Here is a 15481-nt window from a genome sequence, read left to right on the forward strand (position 1 = left end):
AAGTCAGAACTCAGAACTCAGTATTCAATGCAGAATTCAGAACTCAAAGCTCATCATTTCGAACTTAGGATTCAGAAGACAGAACTCAGAACTCTGTGATCACAATTCAGAATTCAGGACTCAGAAATCGGAACTCAGTAATCAATGCGGAATTCAGAACTCAGAAATCACAAGTCAGAATTCAGAACTCAGAACTCTTAATTCAGAACTCAGAAATTAGAACTCCAAATTCAGTATTCGAAATTGAGCACTCAGAATGTACAGCTTCAAACTCAAATCTCAGAATGCAGATATCAGAATACAGAACTCAGAATTCCCAAACTCGAATTCTGAATTCAGAATTCACAGCTTAGTGTTCAGAACTCAGAACGCAGAACTCAGAATTTCCAATTCAGAACTCAGCCCTTAGAACGTAGTACTCAGAACTCAGATGTTACAATTCAGAATTTAGAATGTAGCACTCAGAAATCAGAATCTGAATGCAGAACTCAGAATTCTACATTCAGAACGCAGAGTTCAGAAATTAGAGCTCAGTATTCAGAACCACAATTCCCAACCCGGAACTCAAAACTCAAAAATCAGAACTCAGTGTTGAGAACTAGAAACTCAGAACTCAGAATGCAGAATGCAGAACGAAGAATCCGTATTCAGAATCAGATTTCGCAACCCTCAATTCAGACCTCAGACATCAAAACGCAGAATTCAGAGATCCGGACTCAGAATTCAGAAGTTAGAACTCAGAACTCAGATTTTGGAACTCAGAAGGCAGGTTTCAAAACTCAGCAATCAGAAGTCTGAATTCAGAACTTATAATTTAGAACTCAGAACTCAGCTTTCAGAGCTCATAATACAGATCTCAGTGCTCAGAATTCTGAAGTCAGAACTCAGAACTCAGTATTCAATGCAGAATTCAGAACTCAAAGCTCATCATTTCGAACTTAGGATTCAGAAGACAGAACTCAGAACTCTGTGATCACAATTCAGAATTCAGGACTCAGAAATCGGAACTCAGTAATCAATGCGGAATTCAGAACTCAGAAATCACAAGTCAGAATTCAGAACTCAGAACTCTTAATTCAGAACTCAGAAATTAGAACTCCAAATTCAGTATTCGAAATTGAGCACTCAGAATGTATAGCTTCAAACTCAAATCTCAGAATGCAGATATCAGAATACAGAACTCAGAATTCCCAAACTCGAATTCTGAATTCAGAATTCACAGCTTAGTGTTCAGAACTCAGAACGCAGAACTCAGAATTTCCAATTCAGAACTCAGCCCTTAGAACGTAGTACTCAGAACTCAGATGTTACAATTCAGAATTTAGAATGTAGCACTCAGAAATCAGAATCTGAATGCAGAACTCAGAATTCTAAATTCAGAACGCAGAGTTCAGAAATTAGAGCTCAGTATTCAGAACCACAATTCCCAACCCGGAACTCAAAACTCAAAAATCAGAACTCAGTGTTGAGAACTAGAAACTCAGAACTCAGAATGCAGCATGCAGAATGCAGAACGAAGAATCCGTATTCAGAATCAGATTTCGCAACCCTCAATTCAGACCTCAGACATCAAAACGCAGAATTCAGAGATCCGGACTCAGAATTCAGAAGTTAGAACTCAGAACTCAGATTTTGGAACTCAGAAGGCAGGTTTCAAAACTCAGCAATCAGAAGTCTGAATTCAGAACTTATAATTTAGAACTCAGAACTCAGCTTTCAGAGCTCATAATACAGATCTCAGTGCTCAGAATTCTGAAGTCAGAACTCAGAACTCAGTATTCAATGCAGAATTCAGAACTCAAAGCTCATCATTTCGAACTTAGGATTCAGAAGACAGAACTCAGAACACTGTGATCACAATTCAGAATTCAGGACTCAGAAATCGGAACTCAGTAATCAATGCGGAATTCAGAACTCAGAAATTAGAACTCCAAATTCAGTATTCGAAATTGAGCACTCAGAATTTACAGCTTCAAACTCAAATCTCAGAATGCAGATATCAGAATACAGAACTCAGAATTCCCAAACTCGAATTCTGAATTCAGAATTCACAGCTTAGTGTTCAGAACTCAGAACGCAGAACTCAGAATTTCCAATTCAGAACTCAGCCCTTAGAACGTAGTACTCAGAACTCAGATGTTACAATTCAGAATTTAGAATGTAGCACTCAGAAATCAGAATCTGAATGCAGAACTCAGAATTCTACATTCAGAACGCAGAGTTCAGAAATTAGAGCTCAGTATTCAGAACCACAATTCCCAACCCGGAACTCAAAACTCAAAAATCAGAACTCAGTGTTGAGAACTAGAAACTCAGAACTCAGAATGCAGAATGCAGAACGAAGAATCCGTATTCAGAATCAGATTTCGCAACCCTCAATTCAGACCTCAGACATCAAAACGCAGAATTCAGAGATCCGGACTCAGAATTCAGAAGTTAGAACTCAGAACTCAGATTTTGGAACTCAGAAGGCAGGTTTCAAAACTCAGCAATCAGAAGTCTGAATTCAGAACTTATAATTTAGAACTCAGAACTCAGCTTTCAGAGCTCATAATACAGATCTCAGTGCTCAGAATTCTGAAGTCAGAACTCAGAACTCAGTATTCAATGCAGAATTCAGAACTCAAAGCTCATCATTTCGAACTTAGGATTCAGAAGACAGAACTCAGAACTCTGTGATCACAATTCAGAATTCAGGACTCAGAAATCGGAACTCAGTAATCAATGCGGAATTCAGAACTCAGAAATCACAAGTCAGAATTCAGAACTCAGAACTCTTAATTCAGAACTCAGAAATTAGAACTCCAAATTCAGTATTCGAAATTGAGCACTCAGAATGTACAGCTTCGAACTCAAATCTCAGAATGCAGATATCAGAATACAGAACTCAGAATTCCCAAACTCGAATTCTGAATTCAGAATTCACAGCTTAGTGTTCAGAACTCAGAACGCAGAACTCAGAATTTCCAATTCAGAACTCAGCCCTTAGAACGTAGTACTCAGAACTCAGATGTTACAATTCAGAATTTAGAATGTAGCACTCAGAAATCAGAATCTGAATGCAGAACTCAGAATTCTACATTCAGAACGCAGAGTTCAGAAATTAGAGCTCAGTATTCAGAACCACAATTCCCAACCCGGAACTCAAAACTCAAAAATCAGAACTCAGTGTTGAGAACTAGAAACTCAGAACTCAGAATGCAGAATGCAGAACGAAGAATCCGTATTCAGAATCAGATTTCGCAACCCTCAATTCAGACCTCAGACATCAAAACGCAGAATTCAGAGATCCGGACTCAGAATTCAGAAGTTAGAACTCAGAACTCAGATTTTGGAACTCAGAAGGCAGGTTTCAAAACTCAGCAATCAGAAGTCTGAATTCAGAACTTATAATTTAGAACTCAGAACTCAGCTTTCAGAGCTCATAATACAGATCTCAGTGCTCAGAATTCTGAAGTCAGAACTCAGAACTCAGTATTCAATGCAGAATTCAGAACTCAAAGCTCATCATTTCGAACTTAGGATTCAGAAGACAGAACTCAGAACTCTGTGATCACAATTCAGAATTCAGGACTCAGAAATCGGAACTCAGTAATCAATGCGGAATTCAGAACTCAGAAATCACAAGTCAGAATTCAGAACTCAGAACTCTTAATTCAGAACTCAGAAATTAGAACTCCAAATTCAGTATTCGAAATTGAGCACTCAGAATGTACAGCTTCGAACTCAAATCTCAGAATGCAGATATCAGAATACAGAACTCAGAATTCCCAAACTCGAATTCTGAATTCAGAATTCACAGCTTAGTGTTCAGAACTCAGAACGCAGAACTCAGAATTTCCAATTCAGAACTCAGCCCTTAGAACGTAGTACTCAGAACTCAGATGTTACAATTCAGACTTTAGAATGTAGCACTCAGAAATCAGAATCTGAATGCAGAACTCAGAATTCTACATTCAGAACGCAGAGTTCAGAAATTAGAGCTCAGTATTCAGAACCACAATTCCCAACCCGGAACTCAAAACTCAAAAATCAGAACTCAGTGTTGAGAACTAGAAACTCAGAACTCAGAATGCAGAATGCAGAACGAAGAATCCGTATTCAGAATCAGATTTCGCAACCCTCAATTCAGACCTCAGACATCAAAACGCAGAATTCAGAGATCCGGACTCAGAATTCAGAAGTTAGAACTCAGAACTCAGATTTTGGAACTCAGAAGGCAGGTTTCAAAACTCAGCAATCAGAAGTCTGAATTCAGAACTTATAATTTAGAACTCAGAACTCAGCTTTCAGAGCTCATAATACAGATCTCAGTGCTCAGAATTCTGAAGTCAGAACTCAGAACTCAGTATTCAATGCAGAATTCAGAACTCAAAGCTCATCATTTCGAACTTAGGATTCAGAAGACAGAACTCAGAACTCTGTGATCACAATTCAGAATTCAGGACTCAGAAATCGGAACTCAGTAATCAATGCGGAATTCAGAACTCAGAAATTAGAACTCCAAATTCAGTATTCGAAATTGAGCACTCAGAATGTACAGCTTCAAACTCAAATCTCAGAATGCAGATATCAGAATACAGAACTCAGAATTCCCAAGCTCGAATTCTGAATTCAGAATTCACAGCTTAGTGTTCAGAACTCAGAACGCAGAACTCAGAATTTCCAATTCAGAACTCAGCCCTTAGAACGTAGTACTCAGAACTCAGATGTTACAATTCAGAATTTAGAATGTAGCACTCAGAAATCAGAATCTGAATGCAGAACTCAGAATTCTACATTCAGAACGCAGAGTTCAGAAATTAGAGCTCAGTATTCAGAACCACAATTCCCAACCCGGAACTCAAAACTCAAAAATCAGAACTCAGTGTTGAGAACTAGAAACTCAGAACTCAGAATGCAGAATGCAGAACGAAGAATCCGTATTCAGAATCAGATTTCGCAACCCTCAATTCAGACCTCAGACATCAAAACGCAGAATTCAGAGATCCGGACTCAGAATTCAGAAGTTAGAACTCAGAACTCAGATTTTGGAACTCAGAAGGCAGGTTTCAAAACTCAGCAATCAGAAGTCTGAATTCAGAACTTATAATTTAGAACTCAGAACTCAGCTTTCAGAGCTCATAATACAGATCTCAGTGCTCAGAATTCTGAAGTCAGAACTCAGAACTCAGTATTCAATGCAGAATTCAGAACTCAAAGCTCATCATTTCGAACTTAGGATTCAGAAGACAGAACTCAGAACTCTGTGATCACAATTCAGAATTCAGGATTCAGAAATCGGAACTCAGTAATCAATGCGGAATTCAGAACTCAGAAATCACAAGTCAGAATTCAGAACTCAGAACTCTTAATTCAGAACTCAGAAATTAGAACTCCAAATTCAGTATTCGAAATTGAGCACTCAGAATGTACAGCTTCAAACTCAAATCTCAGAATGCAGATATCAGAATACAGAACTCAGAATTCCCAAACTCGAATTCTGAATTCAGAATTCACAGCTTAGTGTTCAGAACTCAGAACGCAGAACTCAGAATTTCCAATTCAGAACTCAGCCCTTAGAACGTAGTACTCAGAACTCAGATGTTACAATTCAGAATTTAGAATGTAGCACTCAGAAATCAGAATCTGAATGCAGAACTCAGAATTCTACATTCAGAACGCAGAGTTCAGAAATTAGAGCTCAGTATTCAGAACCACAATTCCCAACCCGGAACTCAAAACTCAAAAATCAGAACTCAGTGTTGAGAACTAGAAACTCAGAACTCAGAATGCAGAATGCAGAACGAAGAATCCGTATTCAGAATCAGATTTCGCAACCCTCAATTCAGACCTCAGACATCAAAACGCAGAATTCAGAGATCCGGACTCAGAATTCAGAAGTTAGAACTCAGAACTCAGATTTTGGAACTCAGAAGGCAGGTTTCAAAACTCAGCAATCAGAAGTCTGAATTCAGAACTTATAATTTAGAACTCAGAACTCAGCTTTCAGAGCTCATAATACAGATCTCAGTGCTCAGAATTCTGAAGTCAGAACTCAGAACTCAGTATTCAATGCAGAATTCAGAACTCAAAGCTCATCATTTCGAACTTAGGATTCAGAAGACAGAACTCAGAACTCTGTGATCACAATTCAGAATTCAGGACTCAGAAATCGGAACTCAGTAATTAATGCGGAATTCAGAACTCAGAAATCACAAGTCAGAATTCAGAACTCAGAACTCTTAATTCAGAACTCAGAAATTAGAACTCCAAATTCAGTATTCGAAATTGAGCACTCAGAATGTACAGCTTCAAACTCAAATCTCAGAATGCAGATATCAGAATACAGAACTCAGAATTCCCAAACTCGAATTCTGAATTCAGAATTCACAGCTTAGTGTTCAGAACTCAGAACGCAGAACTCAGAATTTCCAATTCAGAACTCAGCCCTTAGAACGTAGTACTCAGAACTCAGATGTTACAATTCAGAATTTAGAATGTAGCACTCAGAAATCAGAATCTGAATGCAGAACTCAGAATTCTACATTCAGAACGCAGAGTTCAGAAATTAGAGCTCAGTATTCAGAACCACAATTCCCAACCCGGAACTCAAAACTCAAAAATCAGAACTCAGTGTTGAGAACTAGAAACTCAGAACTCAGAATGCAGAATGCAGAACGAAGAATCCGTATTCAGAATCAGATTTCGCAACCCTCAATTCAGACCTCAGACATCAAAACGCAGAATTCAGAGATCCGGACTCAGAATTCAGAAGTTAGAACTCAGAACTCAGATTTTGGAACTCAGAAGGCAGGTTTCAAAACTCAGCAATCAGAAGTCTGAATTCAGAACTTATAATTTAGAACTCAGAACTCAGCTTTCAGAGCTCATAATACAGATCTCAGTGCTCAGAATTCTGAAGTCAGAACTCAGAACTCAGTATTCAATGCAGAATTCAGAACTCAAAGCTCATCATTTCGAACTTAGGATTCAGAAGACAGAACTCAGAACTCTGTGATCACAATATAGAATTCAGGACTCAGAAATCGGAACTCAGTAATTAATGCGGAATTCAGAACTCAGAAATCACAAGTCAGAATTCAGAACTCAGAACTCTTAATTCAGAACTCAGAAATTAGAACTCCAAATTCAGTATTCGAAATTGAGCACTCAGAATGTACAGCTTCAAACTCAAATCTCAGAATGCAGATATCAGAATACAGAACTCAGAATTCCCAAGCTCGAATTCTGAATTCAGAATTCACAGCTTAGTGTTCAGAACTCAGAACGCAGAACTCAGAATTTCCAATTCAGAACTCAGCCCTTAGAACGTAGTACTCAGAACTCAGATGTTACAATTCAGAATTTAGAATGTAGCACTCAGAAATCAGAATCTGAATGCAGAACTCAGAATTCTACATTCAGAACGCAGAGTTCAGAAATTAGAGCTCAGTATTCAGAACCACAATTCCCAACCCGGAACTCAAAACTCAAAAATCAGAACTCAGTGTTGAGAACTAGAAACTCAGAACTCAGAATGCAGAATGCAGAACGAAGAATCCGTATTCAGAATCAGATTTCGCAACCCTCAATTCAGACCTCAGACATCAAAACGCAGAATTCAGAGATCCGGACTCAGAATTCAGAAGTTAGAACTCAGAACTCAGATTTTGGAACTCAGAAGGCAGGTTTCAAAACTCAGCAATCAGAAGTCTGAATTCAGAACTTATAATTTAGAACTCAGAACTCAGCTTTCAGAGCTCATAATACAGATCTCAGTGCTCAGAATTCTGAAGTCAGAACTCAGAACTCAGTATTCAATGCAGAATTCAGAACTCAAAGCTCATCATTTCGAACTTAGGATTCAGAAGACAGAACTCAGAACTCTGTGATCACAATTCAGAATTCAGGATTCAGAAATCGGAACTCAGTAATCAATGCGGAATTCAGAACTCAGAAATCACAAGTCAGAATTCAGAACTCAGAACTCTTAATTCAGAACTCAGAAATTAGAACTCCAAATTCAGTATTCGAAATTGAGCACTCAGAATGTACAGCTTCAAACTCAAATCTCAGAATGCAGATATCAGAATACAGAACTCAGAATTCCCAAACTCGAATTCTGAATTCAGAATTCACAGCTTAGTGTTCAGAACTCAGAACGCAGAACTCAGAATTTCCAATTCAGAACTCAGCCCTTAGAACGTAGTACTCAGAACTCAGATGTTACAATTCAGAATTTAGAATGTAGCACTCAGAAATCAGAATCTGAATGCAGAACTCAGAATTCTACATTCAGAACGCAGAGTTCAGAAATTAGAGCTCAGTATTCAGAACCACAATTCCCAACCCGGAACTCAAAACTCAAAAATCAGAACTCAGTGTTGAGAACTAGAAACTCAGAACTCAGAATGCAGAATGCAGAACGAAGAATCCGTATTCAGAATCAGATTTCGCAACCCTCAATTCAGACCTCAGACATCAAAACGCAGAATTCAGAGATCCGGACTCAGAATTCAGAAGTTAGAACTCAGAACTCAGATTTTGGAACTCAGAAGGCAGGTTTCAAAACTCAGCAATCAGAAGTCTGAATTCAGAACTTATAATTTAGAACTCAGAACTCAGCTTTCAGAGCTCATAATACAGATCTCAGTGCTCAGAATTCTGAAGTCAGAACTCAGAACTCAGTATTCAATGCAGAATTCAGAACTCAAAGCTCATCATTTCGAACTTAGGATTCAGAAGACAGAACTCAGAACTCTGTGATCACAATTCAGAATTCAGGACTCAGAAATCGGAACTCAGTAATTAATGCGGAATTCAGAACTCAGAAATCACAAGTCAGAATTCAGAACTCAGAACTCTTAATTCAGAACTCAGAAATTAGAACTCCAAATTCAGTATTCGAAATTGAGCACTCAGAATGTACAGCTTCAAACTCAAATCTCAGAATGCAGATATCAGAATACAGAACTCAGAATTCCCAAACTCGAATTCTGAATTCAGAATTCACAGCTTAGTGTTCAGAACTCAGAACGCAGAACTCAGAATTTCCAATTCAGAACTCAGCCCTTAGAACGTAGTACTCAGAACTCAGATGTTACAATTCAGAATTTAGAATGTAGCACTCAGAAATCAGAATCTGAATGCAGAACTCAGAATTCTACATTCAGAACGCAGAGTTCAGAAATTAGAGCTCAGTATTCAGAACCACAATTCCCAACCCGGAACTCAAAACTCAAAAATCAGAACTCAGTGTTGAGAACTAGAAACTCAGAACTCAGAATGCAGCATGCAGAATGCAGAACGAAGAATCCGTATTCAGAATCAGATTTCGCAACCCTCAATTCAGACCTCAGACATCAAAACGCAGAATTCAGAGATCCGGACTCAGAATTCAGAAGTTAGAACTCAGAACTCAGATTTTGGAACTCAGAAGGCAGGTTTCAAAACTCAGCAATCAGAAGTCTGAATTCAGAACTTATAATTTAGAACTCAGAACTCAGCTTTCAGAGCTCATAATACAGATCTCAGTGCTCAGAATTCTGAAGTCAGAACTCAGAACTCAGTATTCAATGCAGAATTCAGAACTCAAAGCTCATCATTTCGAACTTAGGATTCAGAAGACAGAACTCAGAACTCTGTGATCACAATTCAGAATTCAGGACTCAGAAATCGGAACTCAGTAATCAATGCGGAATTCAGAACTCAGAAATCACAAGTCAGAATTCAGAACTCAGAACCCTTAATTCAGAACTCAGAAATTAGAACTCCAAATTCAGTATTCGAAATTGAGCACTCAGAATGTACAGCTTCAAACTCAAATCTCAGAATGCAGATATCAGAATACAGAACTCAGAATTCCCAAACTCGAATTCTGAATTCAGAATTCACAGCTTAGTGTTCAGAACTCAGAACGCAGAACTCAGAATTTCCAATTCAGAACTCAGCCCTTAGAACGTAGTACTCAGAACTCAGATGTTACAATTCAGAATTTAGAATGTAGCACTCAGAAATCAGAATCTGAATGCAGAACTCAGAATTCTAAATTCAGAACGCAGAGTTCAGAAATTAGAGCTCAGTATTCAGAACCACAATTCCCAACCCGGAACTCAAAACTCAAAAATCAGAACTCAGTGTTGAGAACTAGAAACTCAGAACTCAGAATGCAGAATGCAGAACGAAGAATCCGTATTCAGAATCAGATTTCGCAACCCTCAATTCAGACCTCAGACATCAAAACGCAGAATTCAGAGATCCGGACTCAGAATTCAGAAGTTAGAACTCAGAACTCAGATTTTGGAACTCAGAAGGCAGGTTTCAAAACTCAGCAATCAGAAGTCTGAATTCAGAACTTATAATTTAGAACTCAGAACTCAGCTTTCAGAGCTCATAATACAGATCTCAGTGCTCAGAATTCTGAAGTCAGAACTCAGAACTCAGTATTCAATGCAGAATTCAGAACTCAAAGCTCATCATTTCGAACTTCGGATTCAGAAGACAGAACTCAGAACTCTGTGATCACAATTCAGAATTCAGGACTCAGAAATCGGAACTCAGTAATCAATGCGGAATTCAGAACTCAGAAATCACAAGTCAGAATTCAGAACTCAGAACTCTTAATTCAGAACTCAGAAATTAGAACTCCAAATTCAGTATTCGAAATTGAGCACTCAGAATGTACAGCTTCAAACTCAAATCTCAGAATGCAGATATCAGAATACAGAACTCAGAATTCCCAAACTCGAATTCTGAATTCAGAATTCACAGCTTAGTGTTCAGAACTCAGAACGCAGAACTCAGAATTTCCAATTCAGAACTCAGCCCTTAGAACGTAGTACTCAGAACTCAGATGTTACAATTCAGAATTTAGAATGTAGCACTCAGAAATCAGAATCTGAATGCAGAACTCAGAATTCTACATTCAGAACGCAGAGTTCAGAAATTAGAGCTCAGTATTCAGAACCACAATTCCCAACCCGGAACTCAAAACTCAAAAATCAGAACTCAGTGTTGAGAACTAGAAACTCAGAACTCAGAATGCAGAATGCAGAATGCAGAACGAAGAATCCGTATTCAGAATCAGATTTCGCAACCCTCAATTCAGACCTCAGACATCAAAACGCAGAATTCAGAGATCCGGACTCAGAATTCAGAAGTTAGAACTCAGAACTCAGATTTTGGAACTCAGAAGGCAGGTTTCAAAACTCAGCAATCAGAAGTCTGAATTCAGAACTTATAATTTAGAACTCAGAACTCAGCTTTCAGAGCTCATAATACAGATCTCAGTGCTCAGAATTCTGAAGTCAGAACTCAGAACTCAGTATTCAATGCAGAATTCAGAACTCAAAGCTCATCATTTCGAACTTAGGATTCAGAAGACAGAACTCAGAACTCTGTGATCACAATTCAGAATTCAGGACTCAGAAATCGGAACTCAGTAATCAATGCGGAATTCAGAACTCAGAAATCACAAGTCAGAATTCAGAACTCAGAACTCTTAATTCAGAACTCAGAAATTAGAACTCCAAATTCAGTATTCGAAATTGAGCACTCAGAATGTACAGCTTCAAACTCAAATCTCAGAATGCAGATATCAGAATACAGAACTCAGAATTCCCAAACTCGAATTCTGAATTCAGAATTCACAGCTTAGTGTTCAGAACTCAGAACGCAGAACTCAGAATTTCCAATTCAGAACTCAGCCCTTAGAACGTAGTACTCAGAACTCAGATGTTACAATTCAGAATTTAGAATGTAGCACTCAGAAATCAGAATCTGAATGCAGAACTCAGAATTCTAAATTCAGAACGCAGAGTTCAGAAATTAGAGCTCAGTATTCAGAACCACAATTCCCAACCCGGAACTCAAAACTCAAAAATCAGAACTCAGTGTTGAGAACTAGAAACTCAGAACTCAGAATGCAGAATGCAGAACAAAGAATCCGTATTCAGAATCAGATTTCGCAACCCTCAATTCAGACCTCAGACATCAAAACGCAGAATTCAGAGATCCGGACTCAGAATTCAGAAGTTAGAACTCAGAACTCAGATTTTGGAACTCAGAAGGCAGGTTTCAAAACTCAGCAATCAGAAGTCTGAATTCAGAACTTATAATTTAGAACTCAGAACTCAGCTTTCAGAGCTCATAATACAGATCTCAGTGCTCAGAATTCTGAAGTCAGAACTCAGAACTCAGTATTCAATGCAGAATTCAGAACTCAAAGCTCATCATTTCGAACTTCGGATTCAGAAGACAGAACTCAGAACTCTGTGATCACAATTCAGAATTCAGGACTCAGAAATCGGAACTCAGTAATTAATGCGGAATTCAGAACTCAGAAATCACAAGTCAGAATTCAGAACTCAGAACTCTTAATTCAGAACTCAGAAATTAGAACTCCAAATTCAGTATTCGAAATTGAGCACTCAGAATGTACAGCTTCAAACTCAAATCTCAGAATGCAGATATCAGAATACAGAACTCAGAATTCCCAAACTCGAATTCTGAATTCAGAATTCACAGCTTAGTGTTCAGAACTCAGAACGCAGAACTCAGAATTTCCAATTCAGAACTCAGCCCTTAGAACGTAGTACTCAGAACTCAGATGTTACAATTCAGAATTTAGAATGTAGCACTCAGAAATCAGAATCTGAATGCAGAACTCAGAATTCTAAATTCAGAACGCAGAGTTCAGAAATTAGAGCTCAGTATTCAGAACCACAATTCCCAACCCGGAACTCAAAACTCAAAACTCAGAACTCAGTGTTGAGAACTAGAAACTCAGAACTCAGAATGCAGCATGCAGAATGCAGAACGAAGAATCCGTATTCAGAATCAGATTTCGCAACCCTCAATTCAGACCTCAGACATCAAAACGCAGAATTCAGAGATCCGGACTCAGAATTCAGAAGTTAGAACTCAGAACTCAGATTTTGGAACTCAGAAGGCAGGTTTCAAAACTCAGCAATCAGAAGTCTGAATTCAGAACTTATAATTTAGAACTCAGAACTCAGCTTTCAGAGCTCATAATACAGATCTCAGTGCTCAGAATTCTGAAGTCAGAACTCAGAACTCAGTATTCAATGCAGAATTCAGAACTCAAAGCTCATCATTTCGAACTTAGGATTCAGAAGACAGAACTCAGAACTCTGTGATCACAATTCAGAATTCAGGACTCAGAAATCGGAACTCAGTAATTAATGCGGAATTCAGAACTCAGAAATCACAAGTCAGAATTCAGAACTCAGAACTCTTAATTCAGAACTCAGAAATTAGAACTCCAAATTCAGTATTCGAAATTGAGCACTCAGAATGTACAGCTTCAAACTCAAATCTCAGAATGCAGATATCAGAATACAGAACTCAGAATTCCCAAACTCGAATTCTGAATTCAGAATTCACAGCTTAGTGTTCAGAACTCAGAACGCAGAACTCAGAATTTCCAATTCAGAACTCAGCCCTTAGAACGTAGTACTCAGAACTCAGATGTTACAATTCAGAATTTAGAATGTAGCACTCAGAAATCAGAATCTGAATGCAGAACTCAGAATTCTAAATTCAGAACGCAGAGTTCAGAAATTAGAGCTCAGTATTCAGAACCACAATTCCCAACCCGGAACTCAAAACTCAAAACTCAGAACTCAGTGTTGAGAACTAGAAACTCAGAACTCAGAATGCAGCATGCAGAATGCAGAACGAAGAATCCGTATTCAGAATCAGATTTCGCAACCCTCAATTCAGACCTCAGACATCAAAACGCAGAATTCAGAGATCCGGACTCAGAATTCAGAAGTTAGAACTCAGAACTCAGATTTTGGAACTCAGAAGGCAGGTTTCAAAACTCAGCAATCAGAAGTCTGAATTCAGAACTTATAATTTAGAACTCAGAACTCAGCTTTCAGAGCTCATAATACAGATCTCAGTGCTCAGAATTCTGAAGTCAGAACTCAGAACTCAGTATTCAATGCAGAATTCAGAACTCAAAGCTCATCATTTCGAACTTAGGATTCAGAAGACAGAACTCAGAACTCTGTGATCACAATTCAGAATTCAGGACTCAGAAATCGGAACTCAGTAATCAATGCGGAATTCAGAACTCAGAAATCACAAGTCAGAATTCAGAACTCAGAACTCTTAATTCAGAACTCAGAAATTAGAACTCCAAATTCAGTATTCGAAATTGAGCACTCAGAATGTACAGCTTCAAACTCAAATCTCAGAATGCAGATATCAGAATACAGAACTCAGAATTCCCAAACTCGAATTCTGAATTCAGAATTCACAGCTTAGTGTTCAGAACTCAGAACGCAGAACTCAGAATTTCCAATTCAGAACTCAGCCCTTAGAACGTAGTACTCAGAACTCAGATGTTACAATTCAGAATTTAGAATGTAGCACTCAGAAATCAGAATCTGAATGCAGAACTCAGAATTCTAAATTCAGAACGCAGAGTTCAGAAATTAGAGCTCAGTATTCAGAACCACAATTCCCAACCCGGAACTCAAAACTCAAAAATCAGAACTCAGTGTTGAGAACTAGAAACTCAGAACTCAGAATGCAGAATGCAGAACGAAGAATCCGTATTCAGAATCAGATTTCGCAACCCTCAATTCAGACCTCAGACATCAAAACGCAGAATTCAGAGATCCGGACTCAGAATTCAGAAGTTAGAACTCAGAACTCAGATTTTGGAACTCAGAAGGCAGGTTTCAAAACTCAGCAATCAGAAGTCTGAATTCAGAACTTATAATTTAGAACTCAGAACTCAGCTTTCAGAGCTCATAATACAGATCTCAGTGCTCAGAATTCTGAAGTCAGAACTCAGAACTCAGTATTCAATGCAGAATTCAGAACTCAAAGCTCATCATTTCGAACTTAGGATTCAGAAGACAGAACTCAGAACTCTGTGATCACAATTCAGAATTCAGGACTCAGAAATCGGAACTCAGTAATCAATGCGGAATTCAGAACTCAGAAATCACAAGTCAGAATTCAGAACTCAGAACTCTTAATTCAGAACTCAGAAATTAGAACTCCAAATTCAGTATTCGAAATTGAGCACTCAGAATGTACAGCTTCAAACTCAAATCTCAGAATGCAGATATCAGAATACAGAACTCAGAATTCCCAAACTCGAATTCTGAATTCAGAATTCACAGCTTAGTGTTCAGAACTCAGAACGCAGAACTCAGAATTTCCAATTCAGAACTCAGCCCTTAGAACGTAGTACTCAGAACTCAGATGTTACAATTCAGAATTTAGAATGTAGCACTCAGAAATCAGAATCTGAATGCAGAACTCAGAATTCTACATTCAGAACGCAGAGTTCAGAAATTAGAGCTCAGTATTCAGAACCACAATTCCCAACCCGGAACTCAAAACTCAAAAATCAGAACTCAGTGTTGAGAACTAGAAACTCAGAACTCAGAATGCAGAATGCAGAATGCAGAACGAAGAATCCGTATTCAGAATCAGATTTCGCAACCCTCAATTCAGA

This window comes from Ochotona princeps, chromosome Y (assembly GCF_030435755.1).
Source record: "Ochotona princeps isolate mOchPri1 chromosome Y, mOchPri1.hap1, whole genome shotgun sequence".
Lineage (NCBI taxonomy): Eukaryota > Metazoa > Chordata > Mammalia > Lagomorpha > Ochotonidae > Ochotona > Ochotona princeps.